Source organism: Taudactylus pleione, unplaced genomic scaffold, assembly GCF_031769625.1.
Source record: "Taudactylus pleione unplaced genomic scaffold, aTauple2 ptg000512l, whole genome shotgun sequence".
Classification (NCBI taxonomy): domain Eukaryota; kingdom Metazoa; phylum Chordata; class Amphibia; order Anura; family Myobatrachidae; genus Taudactylus; species Taudactylus pleione.
Window position 1 is genome coordinate 1323906 of NW_028284914.1, and position 15898 is coordinate 1339803.

The window sequence follows — 15898 nt, forward strand, 5'->3', positions numbered from 1 at the left end:
AGACGTGCGTCCGGTATCCGCCATTAGTGCAGTGGGATTTAGACAATTGATGGAGGTAGTGTGTCCCCGGTTCCAAATCCCGTCTAGATTCCACTTCACTAGGCAGGCGATACCGAGACTGTACAGAAACATCAGAAAAAGTGTCCTCAGTGTCCTGAAAAATGCCGTTGTACACAATGTCCACTTAACCACGGACATGTGGACAAGTGGAACAGGGCAGACTAAGGACTATATGACTGTGACAGCCCACTGGGTAGATGTATCACCTTACGCAGCAACAGCAGCAGCGTCACCAGTAGCAGCATCTCAGAAACGCCAGCTCGTTACAAGGCAGGCTACGCTGTGTATCACCGGTTTCAGTAAGAGGCACACCGCCGACAACCTCTTAGAGAAACTGAGGGAAATCATCGCCCAGTGGCTTACCCCACTTAGACTCTCCTGGGGATTTGTGATATCTGACAACGCCACCAATATTGTGCGGGCATTACATCTGGGCAAATTCCAGCACGTCCCATGTTTTGCTCACACAATAAACTTGGTGGTGCAGAATTTTCTGAAAAGCGACAGGGGCGTGCAGGAGACGCTTTGGGTGGCCCCAAAAATTTCTGGCCACTTTCGCCATTCAGCGACTGCGTGCCGAAGACTGGAGCGCCAGCAAACACTCTTGAACCTGCCCCGCCATCACCTGAAGCAAGAGGTTGTGACGCGGTGGAACTCAACCCTCTATATGCTTCAGAGGATGGAGGAGCAGCAAAAGGCCATACAAGCCTATACATCCACCTATGACATAGGCAAAGGAGGGGGTATGCACCTGACTCAAGCGCAGTGGAGAATGATTTCCGTGTTGTGCAAGGTTCTCCAGCCCTTCGAACTTGCCACACGTGAAGTCAGTTCAGACACAGCCAGCTTGAGTCAGGTCATTCCCCTCATCAGGCTTTTGCAGAAGCAGCTGGAGAAAGTGAAGGAGGAGCTAAGATGGAGCGATTCCGCTCGGCATGTGGGACTTGTGGATGAAGCCCTTCATTCGCTTTGCCAGGATTCCAGGGTGGTCAATCTGTTGAAATCAGACCACTACATTTTGGCCACCGTGCTTGATCCTAGGTTTAAAGCCTATGTGGTGTCTCTCTTTCCGGCTGACACAAGCCTGCAGAGGTGCAAAGACCTGCTGGTGAACACACTGTCAGCTGAAGCGGAACGTGACACGTCAACGGCTCCTTCTTCATTTTCTCCCGCAACTGGGGCTGCCAGGAAAAAACTTAGGTATCCTAAGCAACCCGCTGGCGGTGATGCAGGGCAGGCAGGACCAAGTTTGGACATCTGGTCCGGACTGAAGGACCTGGCAACAATTTCTGACATGTCTACTGTCACTGCATATGATACTGTCACCATTGACAGAATGGTGGAGGATTACATCGGTGACAGCATCCAAGTAGGCATGTCAGACAGTCCATACCTGTACTGGCAGGAAAAAGAGGCAATTTGGAGGCCCCTGTACAAGCTGGCTCTATTTTACCTGAGTTGCCCCCCCTCCAGTGTGTACTCCGAAAGAGTGTTTAGTGCAGCCGGGAACCTTGTCAGCGAAAGGCGTAGGAGGTTGCTTCCACAGAATGTGGAGAAGATGATGTTCATCAAAATGAATTATCAGCTCTTCCAGGCAGACCAGCCTCCAGAAGGTACAGAGGGACCTGTGGTGGTGGATTCAAGTGGGGACGAGTTAATACTTTGTGAGGATGAGGATGTACACACTGAAGAGGGTGAGGAATCGGTGGATGAGGAGGATGAGGATGACATCTTGCCTCCGTAGAGCCAGTTTGTGCAGGGACACATTAATTGCCAGCTTGTTTTGTGGGGGCCCAAACGAACCAATCATTTCAGCCACAGTTGTGTGGCAGACCCTGGCGCTGAAATGATTGATTTGTTAAAGTATGCATGTCCTGTTTATACAACATAAGGGTGGGTGGGAGGGCCCAAGGACAATTCCATCTTGCACTTCTTTTTTTTCTTTGCATTATGTACAGTTTGGGGCCTAGTTTTTCTAACTGCCATCCTGTCTGCCACTGCAGTGTCACTCCTAGATGGGTCACGCGTTTGTGCCGCCCACTCGTGTCGCTTAGCATAGTCATCCAGCTACCTCGGTGCAACCTTTTGGACATGAAAACACTATTGTGAGGTGTGAGGTGTTCAGAATAGACTGGAAATGAGTGGAAATTAAGGTTATTGAGGTTAATAATAGCATAGGAGCAGAGAAACCAACAAATTCTGTGATTTTAGCTGTTTTTATGCTTTTTAAAAAAAAAATACAGATCCAAAACACAAAACCCAGAACCCAAAACACGGAAGGGTGGTTTTGGCAAAACCAATCCAGATCCAAAACACGAAGAAAGATCCAGATCCAAAACCAAAACACAAAACACGAAAAGTGGCCGGTGCACACCCCTAATCGTTACTAATGTTGTCTTATTATAGGAATGCTGACGGGTTCTCTTTAATAGTTTTTTTTTTACTACAACAGTCAATCTCATGTCAAGCACCCAAGAGCATTTAGGGTCCACAACCTTATGCACTTAGCTTTTGTCTGAGAACAAAAATCCCAAAGCACCCCACAAGGTCACAAGAGCCTGACATTGTCACATTACCCTGGAGAATGTCCTTCCACACCTCGGCTACACCGTACCGAGATGTCCGTTTGTATTAATGGTGGCCTAGAATGAACCAGTGACTTTGCAGGCCTGGGCATTCTGCAGCAGTACAGGCCCGTAACGAAAAATTAGATTAAAAAAAAAAAAACAGGAGTTAACGCAACGTCTGTTCAATTAGTTGGCAAAGTATTTCTGTGTGTGGACACCGGGTGGGTTGTGCTCAATTCCCTTCAGCTAAAATGCCAATTTTCTGCATTGCCGGCACGATGACTGCCTGTGGAACAGCTCGCTTAATAAACTGCACAAACTAACTTAGCAATTAAGCAATTAAACTGTTTTGAAATTAAATTTAAGACTCCGGCTTCAAACTGCCGTTTCATTCCTTCCCTTCTCTCCTCTATTTATGGGGAAAGGGACAGCGTGGGACTAAACATCACTGCTTGGTGGGCACGGCTACTACAACAGTTATAAAGAACATGGATTTAAATTATTATGACTGTAATTATTTACATGCATAGAGTCAGCCTAATTCACGGCAACATGCAATCTAGAAAGGAATATAAATCAGCCACCCATAACGACAAAAGCCGACAGCGGAATCATAATGCCACTCTGCCTTCACAATTTCACAGCTGACAAAACCTTTCTGCAAGTGACATAAAGGAATGCTGTTTTGTGTTTCTTGTGTGATCATCGCAGCATAAGTGAGGGGATGTCCAGCGTTCAGAGGGCAGGGGGTGTTTAATAAATAGCAACGCTATTCATGTATTATAAATGAGCCATAAAGCGGCATATGTATGATGCTGGATGGGCAGAGAGCTCTCACTCCTTGTGCCCACCTGCAACTTGGTGCTAAAAGGCAAAACAGAAAAAAGCACCAACTGATGCTACATAGGCGCTGATGTGAGTATGTTGTCCAAGCGGCTACTAAAAGCGGTATAGTCACTCCCTACCAATACATATACACAATAAACAAAAAGTAGCGCTAGAAATGTTAGAACATGTAAATTATGAAAACAAGGTCCAGCAATCGTCTAGATATCAAAAATATACAATTTATTCATATATATAAATGATTGTGCCCAGGGCCGGCTCTAGGGGTGTTCGACTAGTGCGGTCGAACAGGGGAGCCACCCATAGAGGGCGCACCCCTCCCCAACATCCCGATTTCAGCAGGACAGTACTGTCTGGCTGTTCCACCGGTGGGTCGAAGTGGCCCGCGGGTGGTGAAATCGGGAGGTTGGGGACCCCCACCGCTGCTGGACTCCCAGAGTGTGAATGGGTGCTGCGTGCATGCGCGCTGCATCCATTCACAGATGGGAGAGGGTTGGAGGAGGCCCAGCCAGTGATGGAGGGCTGGGCTTTACCCCCAGCCTGATGTTACTTGGCGGCGTGCCATGGATGTGTCATGTGACCAGGAAGTGCACTGCAGTGTTTAGAGATCGGCGCTCACTCAGCAGCAACAAGGGAAGACACAGTGATGCAGGTAGGAGAATCAATGGACATGGAAGCTTAGTGAGGGTAGAGTTACAGTGAGAAAGGGTCCCAGCACTCAGACCCATCTCCATGTGTGCCTCCCCCATAGACCTCACGTACATCACGGCAGCCGCTATATCTCACCACTCACTTCTCAGATATGGGAATGAAGGAGACTTCTAAATTACTTGTACGGGATCCTTTCTAGACTCCAGGTGGGCGCCCCTAGACATCTTGTACACGATACCTTGCATTCACAGTTGGCAATCTAGACAACAAATGTTTAATTACTTTCTGATACATTAAACTTGCTTTGTTTTTCAATCTAATTGAAAGTTGCTTTTAAGCATTAAATTGGCATCATAGCCAAGCAGAGATAAGAAGGTAGCTGGTCATTATCATACTTATTAAATGTCAATCAGCAGTTTAGCAATTAATGGTTATGTAATCACCTCACTATAACTATATGGTTAAATGCCAATTAAGCAGCTCAACAATCTTTAGCCATCTGAGGCATTAATAAAGCTGTTATTACAGATTAGTTGCCAGCAGCAGTTTCATTGCATTCTGCTTCAATTCACCTACCTATCGCATGTTTTATTGCCATTCAGTGCACTTAACCCACTTATAACTAGCAGCATGAGATTGCACTGTGATTACTGCCCGCGGGCTCCCAGGGAAACCAAGGGTTAATTTCCGTCTATGTTGCAAGACTGAACAAATAAATAGTAGACTGAGAATTGCTCAGTGAATACTTAATTAAAGTTAGACTAATAAAAAAAAAAAGCCATGAGTTACTAAGCAATGAGGCAGACCATGCGAGGCGGGGTGGCCATATTTAGGTGGAATATTCTATGATACCTATTATTATTACCACTTATGTATACAGCACACACATATTCCGCAGCACTTTACAGAGAATATTTGTCCATTCACATCAGTCCCTGCCTGGTGTATCTTACAATCTATATTCCCTAACACACAGGTTCTCAAACTCGGTCCTCAGGACCCCAAACAGTACATGTTTTCCATTTCTCCTCACAGAATCACAAGTGAAATAATTAGCTCCACCCTTTTAAAATGTGTCAGTGAGTAATGACTACACCTGTGCACCTGCTTGGTGACATGGAAAATGTGACATTTGTGGGGTCCTGAGGACTGAGTTTGAGAACCAATGCCCTAACATATACTCAAACACTAGGGTTAATAATGTTTTTGATGGGAACCAATTAACCTATCAGTATATTTTTGGAGTGTGGGAGGAAACCAGAGTACCCGCAGGAAACCCACGCAAGCACAGGGAGAATATACAAACTCCACACAGTTAGGGCTGTAGTGGGAATCGAACTCACAACCTCAGTGCTGTGAGGCAGTAATGCTAACCACTACACTATCTGTGCCAGGGCCGTAACAAGGGTAGTGTGACCTGTGCCATGGCACAGGGCACTGCAGGGCAGGGGGCGTGCTGTTAAATTTTCTGTTTATAATCATTCTCACTTGTAGCTTCCTCTTATTTTATCCCCAGCATCTCCTGACCTCCCCTATCTCTTCCCTGGCCCTTCCCCATGAGGCCATGGCCCTCTCTCAGGTGCACTATATTATGTCCCTATTTATCCCCAGCATCTCCTGGCCTCCCCTATCTCTTCCCTGGCCCTTCCCCATGAGGCCATGGTCCTTTCTCATGGTGTGTTATCTCCCTATTTAAAAAATATGGGGGAAACCAATGCTCTTTCTGGCACAAGGCACCAAAAAGTCTAATTAAGGCTCTGATCTGTGCTGCCCTATGAGATGACACCTATCATACACATTAATTAGAATATTACAAAGGTTAAAGGACAATTATACTCAAAATTGGCAAACTCAGTGCTGTGGTGGATATCCTAAATACAACTCAGCGCCCAAATGATTACTCGGGCTATGGCGTTCAGGATATCAAGCAGGTTCTTCAATGTCTTCCGTATGCCCTCTGCTGTCCCCATGGGTGTGCTACATTTTGTCGGCATTCATCAAGCCGATATTCATCACGTTGACATTCATAATGTTGACACTGATGAAGTGTCGACGTGATGTCTCTGGTGGTCTAATGGTGATTTACCTGGTTCGGCAGGCAGGTGTTTTAGGGGTCTGGCGGAGGTGCCTTGATGACATCTGGTGGATCCTGCGGTGCTTCCAGCAGGTACTATTAATCCCTAACCTCTAACCCTAACCATCCCCGTAGTCATTGCCTAACCCTAGTGGCTAACCCTAACCTTCATCTCCTGTAGCCTAACCCAAACCTTCCCCCAGGGCCATAGCTAGGGTAGCGCAACCTGTGCCATGGCACAGGGCACCACAGGGCAGGGGGCGCTGTTTGGGCCTATCAATTTTCCTGTTTATTATCATTCTCACTTGTAGCTTCCTCTTCTGTTATCCCCAGCATCTCCTGGCCTCCCTTATCCCTTCCCATGAAGCCATGGCCCTTTTTCAGGTGCACTATCTTATGTCCCTAGTTAAAAAATGGGGGGGGGGGGCACCAATGCTCTCTCTGACACAGGGCACCAAAAATTCTTGTAACCTAACTCGCCCCTCCTGTAGCCTAACACTCCCTCTCTTTGATAAAGCTTCATGGAATAGAAGAGAAACGCGTTAGAGGAATACTACATATTGCCGAAACTTTTTCTTCGTACTGCCAGACATTGGCACTTTTCTTCTGGGAATCAGGAGCAATTGGATTTTCATTTAACCATACATCTGCGAGACTTGGTCTGCCACGGAGGAAGGTAAGGAGAGAGAGGCGTTCAAACACCTTCTCCACATAATACCTACACACCCGTCCCTGCTCTGTTTTCGGGGTTCACTCCACCACGGCACCTGCTATCTAAAATACGGAGCGGAGAAGCTGCAGTTTTAAAATACCTCATTAGCGCAGCGGGCTACCTGGATAGACGGGGACTTTAAGCCACGTTACACAGAGCTAAGTAAGTGCTTGTATAAGACTTGGATTTCACTACACCAGCAGCACTCACCTTTATATATGGAGACCTAATCAAGGCTTTAGTCTTCCAAGTGTTAATTGTAGACACAAGAGTATCCATTTATACTCATATCCTTGTGGATTACAATCCAGTGAGATCTTTATGTCATTCAACAAGACAGCTTTATGTAGTCTTTATTACAGCTATTTATGTGTACACATCATTTAATGTGTTAAGAGGTTTTATATATGTACATGAGATTAGTCTGTGTAGACTTCTGCAGAAGAATTGTAACTTTTTAGTATATGTACAGTAACTAGATCTATTTTCTAGTACAATTTATATAAAGAATGATGATTCTTATATTAATTTTGGTGTCTTGAATCCGTTTGTTGATTTTCTGCCATATTTAGTCCTTTAACAACACCAATATTTAGGTTATTAGCGCAACACCGCCTTGTTCCATTTTTGTCTGATCACCCCTTGGTGGTCTGAATTGTGTGTACACAGACCCATAGGTGTGGGCAGCTGTTTGATTGTTGGTTAATCATAATTAGCTTAACAGCGCCGGTCTGATAATTTTTGTTGTAAACCTCCCTCCAGTAGCCTAACCATAACCTCCGCTCCTACGGCCTAACCCTAATCCTCCCTCCTGTAGCCTAACCTTCCCTCCATAGCTTAACCTTAACCCTCCCTCCCGCAGCCTAACCCTTACCCTCCCTTCTGTAGCCTAACCCTTATCCTCCCTCCTGTAGCCTAACCCTTACCCTCCCTCCCGTAGCCTAACCCTTACCCTCCCTTCTGTAGCCTAACCCTTATCCTCCCTCCTGTAGCCTAACCTTCCCTCCATAGTTTAACCTTAACCCTCCCTCCCGTAGCCTAACCCTTATCCTCCCTCCTGTAGCCTAACCCTTACCCTCCCTCCCGTAGCCTAACCTCCCTCCTGTAGCCTACCCCTTACCTCCCTCCTGTAGCCTAAACCTCCCTCCCGTAGCCTAACCCTTACCCTCCCGTAGCCTACTGCTTACCCTCCCTCCTGCAGCCTAACCCTCCCTCCCTCCTGTAGCCAAACCCTCCCTCCCATAGCCTACTCCTTACCCTCCCTCCTGCAGCCTAACCCTCCCTCCCATAGCCTACCCATTACCCTCCCTCCTGTAGCCTAACCCTTACCCTCCCTCCTGTAACCTAACCCTCCCTCCCGTAGCCTACCCCTTACCCTCCCTTCTGTAGCCTAACCCTCCCTCCCATAGCCTAACCCTTATCCTCCCTCCAGTAGCCTAAACCTCCCTCCCGTAGCCTAACCCTCCCTCCCATAAGCTAACTATCCCTCCCGTAGACTAACCCTAACTTTCCCTCCTGCAGCCTATCCCTCCCTTCTGTAGCCTAACCCTTATCCTCCCTCCTGTAGCCTAACCCTTACCCTCCCTCCTGTAGCCTAACCTCCCTCCTGTAGCCTACCCCTTACCTCCCTCCTGTAGCCTAAACCTCCCTCCCGTAGCCTAACCCTTACCCTCCCGTAGCCTACTGCTTACCCTCCCTCCTGCAGCCTAACCCTCCCTCCCTCATGTAGCCTAACCCTCCCTCCCATAGCCTACCCCTTACCCTCCCTCCTGTAGCCTAACCCTTACCCTCCCTCCTGTAACCTAACCCTCCCTCCCGTAGCCTACCCCTTACCCTTCCTTCTGTAGCCTAACCCTCCCTCCCATAGAGTAACCCTTATCCTCCCTCCAGTAGCCTAAACCTCCCTCCCATAGCCTAACCCTCCCTCCCGTAGGCTAACTATCCCTCCCGTAGACTAACCCTAACTTTCCCTCCTGCAGCCTATCCCTCCCTTCTGTAGCCTAACCCTAACTCTCCCCTCCTGTAGTGTCACGGCCAGGGTATTTCAGCATGGCGCTAGGCGGGTGTTACCTGTAAGGTCGTTGTGGCGCGGGCTGTCTGGTGGCGGAGCTGGTGTCTGGCGGGGGGGCTTTGGCTGTGCGCGTTGTTGTGCGGGCCTGTTGTCACTCTGCGCTGGTTAGGCCTGGCGGCATCTCCGTTCCGTTTGGCATGGGCGCCGCCATCTTGCCTTCTGGCCATGTGATGCGGCTGGCCAATCCTGGTGAGTCACATGTTCCCTCCGGCCAGTAACAGCATGGCATGGGATATTTAGGAAGGGTTAGTGCCTTCCTTCTTTGCCAGTGCAACGTGTATCTCAGCCTAGCTGAGAGGGAGTTCTCTGTGCTTATCCTGTTCCTGTGAATTCGCTGTCTGCCAGTCTGCCTGTCAGCTCCTAGCTTCCGCTGGACTACCCCGCTTCCTCCATCACCCTTGCCCAAACCTGAGTGCCTGAGCCTGCTGACATCCTGCTCATTTGCCTTAGTTCACTACCTGCATACCTGGCTTATTATTTCCTGCATCATTACCTGCATACCTGCTTGATTATTTTATGTCTCACTACCTGCACACCTGGACAGCTCTAATTGTTTCTACTTGGACATTAATCCATTACTCCCACCACAGAACTCTTGTGCACATTTATATATTCCTGGACTTTTATTTACTGCCATATATATTGTCTACTCAAGCACATATTAAAAACCTAGTTTTTTATTCAAACCTGCTTCTGTGATCGCTCCTGCTACCACCCCGGGTCCACAAACAACCCAGAACATAACATGTAGCCTAGCCCTCCCCTCCTGTAGCCTTACCCTAACCCTCCCCTCCTGTAGCCTAACCTTCCCCTCCTGTAGCCTTACCCTAACCCTCCCCTTCTGTATCCTTACTCTAACTCTCCCCTCCTGTAGCCTAACCTTCCCAATCCTGAGCCTAACCCTAACCCACCACATTCTGTAGCCTAACCCTCCCTCCCATCTGCAGCCTAACCCTAACTTTCCCTCCTGTAGCCTAAACCTAATCCTCCACTACCGGTCTTTGCAGAATGTCAGCATTTCACATATCAACATTGTAAACCATGTCAACATTCCACAGATGCCGACATGTTCAGTATCAACATGTCTGCAATTTTGCCATCTTAACTGTTGATATTGTGGTGTCCCCACACTCCTGCCTACTCCCAATGGCTGCAAATAGTCAGCGCACAACACATTGACTGTCCGCAATAAAGGCCTGTGATGTCTGCCACAATCTCCTCGCTCCTGACTATCAGGTCTTATGTCACACTACCAGTAAGAGCAGGGTGGAGCGGGAGGAGCAGCTGTTACACACAGAAGGCGCGCCGATTATCCTGATTGCTGGACTCAGGTGAGTAACAGTTAGGGGCCAACATGTATGTACAGTAAGATGTTACACCTTAAAATGACATGTTCAGTGTTTGTTATCAGGATAAGGATATAAACCTGCACGTGCAATGCATCCCGCCACTCATTGCATGCCAGCGTAAATTATTCAACAACCGAATTAGCTGGTTCCGAGTCGAACCGAGGGCCTGATTCAGAGCCGGACGCTCTGACCAGAGCGCTCTCTCTGAATCAGGGCCCTCCTACCTAAACTTGGAGCGGCCTCCTGGCCATTCGCATAGCTACCACAGCATATGCGAGCGGCCAAAAAGATGATCGCGATGGTCAAGACCATCGCGACCATCGGGCTTGCGATGAGACACTGCGGTAGGGTCTCGCTGCCGCAAGCCCTGGAGTGATTTTGACTCTATCAGAGCCAAAATCACTCCCACTGACATCACTAGTGATGTCAGTGGGGCCGGACCCAGACGGTAGGCGTTTCCATGTGAACGCCTCCGTCTGGCAGCCATGCCCCGGCACGCCCACCAAAGGGGGCGTGCTGTCACGCAACATCGACAGCACGCCCCCTTTGGTGCGAGACCTGGAGTGACGGCTTCCCCGTGTCTCCCCGGGTCTCCCGCATGCGCACGATGGAGCTTCCTCCGTCGTGCGCATGCGCACTAGGACAATATCGACCCGCTTGCGAGCGCTCAGCACTCGCGAGCGGGTCTGAATCAGGCCCCGAGTCCAGAATCACTTTGGGGTACCAAGTCAAACTGACTCCTGGTTTCGGATCTTGCCACGGTTCAGAACTTGGATTTAAAAAACGAACTTGGGTTTTGGATTGCATGCTCGCTGGTCAAATTACGTCATTTTAGCTGTTTTCTTAATTTTTTTTTTTTAAATACAGATCCAAAACCAAAACACGAAGATGAATTCGGATCCAAAAGCAAAACACGGGCGTCTGTGCAAATCTCTACTTAATATCAATTAATAGACATCATATACCTTATAATAATTATAAACAACGGTAACAAAACTCCCCCAAAAATTATGATGATAATAAATAAAGTGTAAAATTTATCAGTCACTTCTATAGAAAAACGTTGTGCTGAGCAAATTATATAAGTACTCTCATATGTATGGCCAGAATCCTCTTTGGAGTAATTAGTGTTCAGGTTATTGTAAACTTTTCCAATAATATGTTTGATTAATTATCCCAATTTATGGAAAATGATACAGAATGAAGGATTTAATCCATGTGAACTCTGAAGATGAAAATTGACGTATTTAGGATGGAGAAAGAAGTAGTTAATTGGTTATAGGAATGGGTCTTTTTTCTTCCCCTAGGTTCCTGTCCCTCCTGTGTATCAAATATGTGATCCACGCTAATTAGCAGCCAGAGGGGGAGATGTACCAAGCCTTGCAGAGCGATAAAGTGGAGGTTACCCAAACAAACCAATCAGCTTCTAACAGTCATTTATCTAGCACATACTATGAAATGACAGTTAGAAGCTGATTGGATGCGTTGGGAAACTACACTTTATCTCTATCCAAGTCTTCATATAACTCCCCAGAGTAAATAACCAATTGTACAGTAGGTGAATGTCCTTGGGACGGAGTGCCGGCAAGTAGTAAGGAGAATGATGCTCCTCTGCTGACGCGTTTCTGTGTCCGTGTGACACTTTCATGAAAGGAATAGAAGTATATTCACAAACATAAGGGAAAGTTCCCACAACAGAATTTCAGATATTTTACATTGTATCGGCACTTGAGGTGCAGCAATCTGGCAACAGATGGTGAATATAGCCAACAGCGGGCCAACTTCTAGGGGCACTTTCACTAGATGCTAATGCTTAGTCAAACGCGTAATGGTTAAAGATCCACAGATGTCAAGGAGGTCTAACAAAAATCATTACAACTGTGGGGCCGATTTATCATTATTCTCATCATTCAGAAAGGCAAAGAAAGGGAAGGAAATATTTTGTTTCCGCTTATTACTAAAATTAACTTTGAACTATATCAAAAAAATATTGTGCCGCAATAACAACACCTGCACCTTGCATCTGTGCCTGGATAACAGCACCTGCACCTGGATCTGTGCCTGAATCACAGCACCTGCACCTTGGATCTGTGCCTGGATAACAGCACCTGCACCTTGGATCTGTGCCTGGATAACAGCACCTGCACCTGGATCTGTGCCTGGACAACAGCACCTGCACCTTGTATATGTGCCTGGATAACAGCACCTGCACCTTGCATCTATTCCTGGATAACAGCACCTGCACCTTGGATCTGTGCCTGGATAACAGCACCTGCACCTTGTATCTATTCCTGGATAACAGCACCTGCACCTTGTAAATGTGCCTGGATAACAGCACCTGCACCTGGATCTGTGCCTGGATAACAACCCCTGCACCTGGATCTGTGCCTGGATAACAGCACCTGCACCTTGGATCTGTGCCTGGATAACAGCACCTGCACCTGGATCTGTGCCTGGATAACAGCACCTGCACCTTGTATTTGTGCCTGGATAACAGCACCTGCACCTTGGATCTGTGCCTGGATAACAGCACCTGCACCTTGGATCTGTGCCTGGATAACAGCACCTGCACCTTGGATCTATTCCTGGATAACAGCACCTGCACCTTGTATCTATTCCTGGATAACAACACCTGCACCTTGCATCTGTGCCTGGATAACAGCACCTGCACCTTGGATCTATTCCTGGATAACAGTACCTGCACCATGTATCTGTGCCTGGATAACAGTACCTGCACCTTGTATCTGTGCCTGGATAACAGCACCTGCACCTTGTATCTATTCCTGGATAACAGCACCTGCACCTTGTATCTGTGCCTGGATAACAGCACCTGCACCTTGTATCTGTGCCTGGATAACAGCACCTGCACCTGGATCTGTGCCTGGATAACAGCACCTGCACCTGGATCTGTGCCTGGATAACAGCACCTGCACCTTGTATCTGTGCCTGGATAACAGCACCTGCACCTTGTATCTATTCCTGGATAACAGCACCTGCACCTTGTATCTGTGCCTGGATAACAGCACCTGCACCTGGATCTGTGCCTGGATAACAGCACCTGCACCTGGATCTGTGCCTGGATAACAGCACTTGCACCTTGTACCTGTGCCTGGATAACAGCACCTGCACCTTGTATCTGTGCCTGGATAACAGCACCTGCACCTGGATCTGTGCCTGGATAACAGCACCTGCACCTGGATCTGTGCCTGGATAACAGCACTTGCACCTTGTATCTGTGCCTGGATAACAGCACCTGCACCTTGTATCTGTGCCTGGATAACAGCACCTGCACCTTGTATCTGTGCCTGGATAACAGCACCTGCACCTTGTATCTATTCCTGGATAACAGCACCTGCACCTTGTATCTGTGCCTGGATAACAGCACCTGCACCTGGATCTGTGCCTGGATAACAGCACCTGCACCTGGATCTGTGCCTGGATAACAGCACCTGCACCTTGTACCTGTGCCTGGATAACAGCACCTGCACCTTGTATCTGTGCCTGGATAACAGCACCTGCACCTTGTATCTGTGCCTGGATAAAAGCACCTGCACCTTGTATCTGTGCCTGGATAACAGCACCTGCACCTTGTATCTATTCCTGGATAACAGCACCTACACCTTGTATCTATTCCTGGATAACAACACCTGCACCTTGTATCTATTCGTGGATAACAGCACCTGCAACTTGTATCTATTCCTGGATAACAGCACCTGCACCTTGTGTCTATTCCTGGATAACAGCACATGCACCTGGATATGTGCCTGGATAACAGCACCTGCACCTGGATCTGTGCCTGGATAACAGCACCTGCACCTTGTATCTGTACCTGGATAACAGCACCTGCACCTTGTATCTGTGCCTGGATAAAAGCACCTGCACCTTGTATCTGTGCCTGGATAACAGCACCTGCACCTTGTATCTATTCGTGGATAACAGCACCTGCACCTTGTATCTATTCCTGAATAACAACACCTGCAACTTGTATCTATTCCTGGATAACAGCACCTGCACCTTGTATCTGTGCCCGGATAACAGCACCTGCACCTGGATCTGCGCCTGGATAACAGCACCTGCACCTTGGATCTGTGCCTGGATAACAGCACCTGCACCTTGTATCTGTGCCTGGATAACAGCACCTGCACCTTGTATCTGTGTCTGGATAACAGCACCTGCACCTTGTGTCTATTCCTGGATAACAGCACCTGTACCTTACATTTGTGCCTGGATAACAGCACCTGCACCTTGGATCTGTGCCTGGATAACAACACCTGCACCTTGGATCTGTGCCTGGATAACAGCACCTGCACCTGGATCTGTGCCTGGATAACAGCACCTGCACCTGGATCTGTGCCTGGATAACAGCACTTGCACCTTGTATCTGTGCCTCGATAACAGCACCTGCACCTTGTATCTGTGCCTGGATAACAGCACCTGCACCTTGTATCTGTGCCTGGATAACAACACCTGCACCTTGTATCTGTGCCTGGATAACAACACCTGCACCTTATATCTGTGCCTGGATAACAACACCTGCACCTTGTATCTGTGCCTGGATAACAGCACCTGCACCTTGTATCTGTGCCTGGATAACAGCACCTGCACCTTGTATCTGTTCCTGGATAACAGCATCTGCACCTTGTATCTGTGCCTGGATAACAGCACCTGCACCTTGTATCTATTCCTGGATAACAACACCTGCACCTTGTATCTATTCGTGGATAACAGCACCTGCACCTTGTATCTGCCTGGTTAACAACACCACCTGCACCTTGTATCTATTCCTGGATAACAGCACCTGCACCTTGTATCTATTCCTGGATAACAGCACCTGCACCTTGTATCTGTGCCTGGATAACAGCACCTGCACCTTGTATCTGTGCCTGGATAACAGCACCACCTGCACCTTGTATCTATTCCTGGATAACAGCACCTGCACCTTGTGTCTATTCCTGGATAACAGCACCTGTACCTTGGATCTGTGCCTGGATAACAGCACCTGCACCTTGGATCTGTGCCTGGATAACAACACCTGCACCTTGGATCTGTGCCTGGATAACAACACCTGCACCTTACATTTGTGCCTGGATAACAGCACCTGCACCTTGGATCTGTGCCTGGATAACAGCACCTGCACCTTGCATCTGTGCCTGGATAACAGCACCTGCACCTTGGATCTATTCCTGGATAACAGTACCTGCACCTTGTATCTGTGCTTGGATAACAGCACCAGCACCTGGATCTGTGCCTGGATAACAGCACCTGCACCTTGTATCTGTGCCTGGATAACAGCACCTGCACCTTGTATCTATTCCTGGATAACAGCACCTGCACCTTGTATCTGTGCCTGGATAACAGCACCTGCACCTGGATCTGTGCCTGGATAACAGCACCTGCACCTGGATCTGTGCCTGGATAACAGCACCTGCACCTTGTACCTGTGCCTGGATAACAGCACCTGCACCTTGTATCTGTGCCTGGATAACAGCACCTGCACCTTGTATCTGTGCCTGGATAAAAGCACCTGCACCTTGTATCTGTGCCTGGATAACAGCACCTGCACCTTGT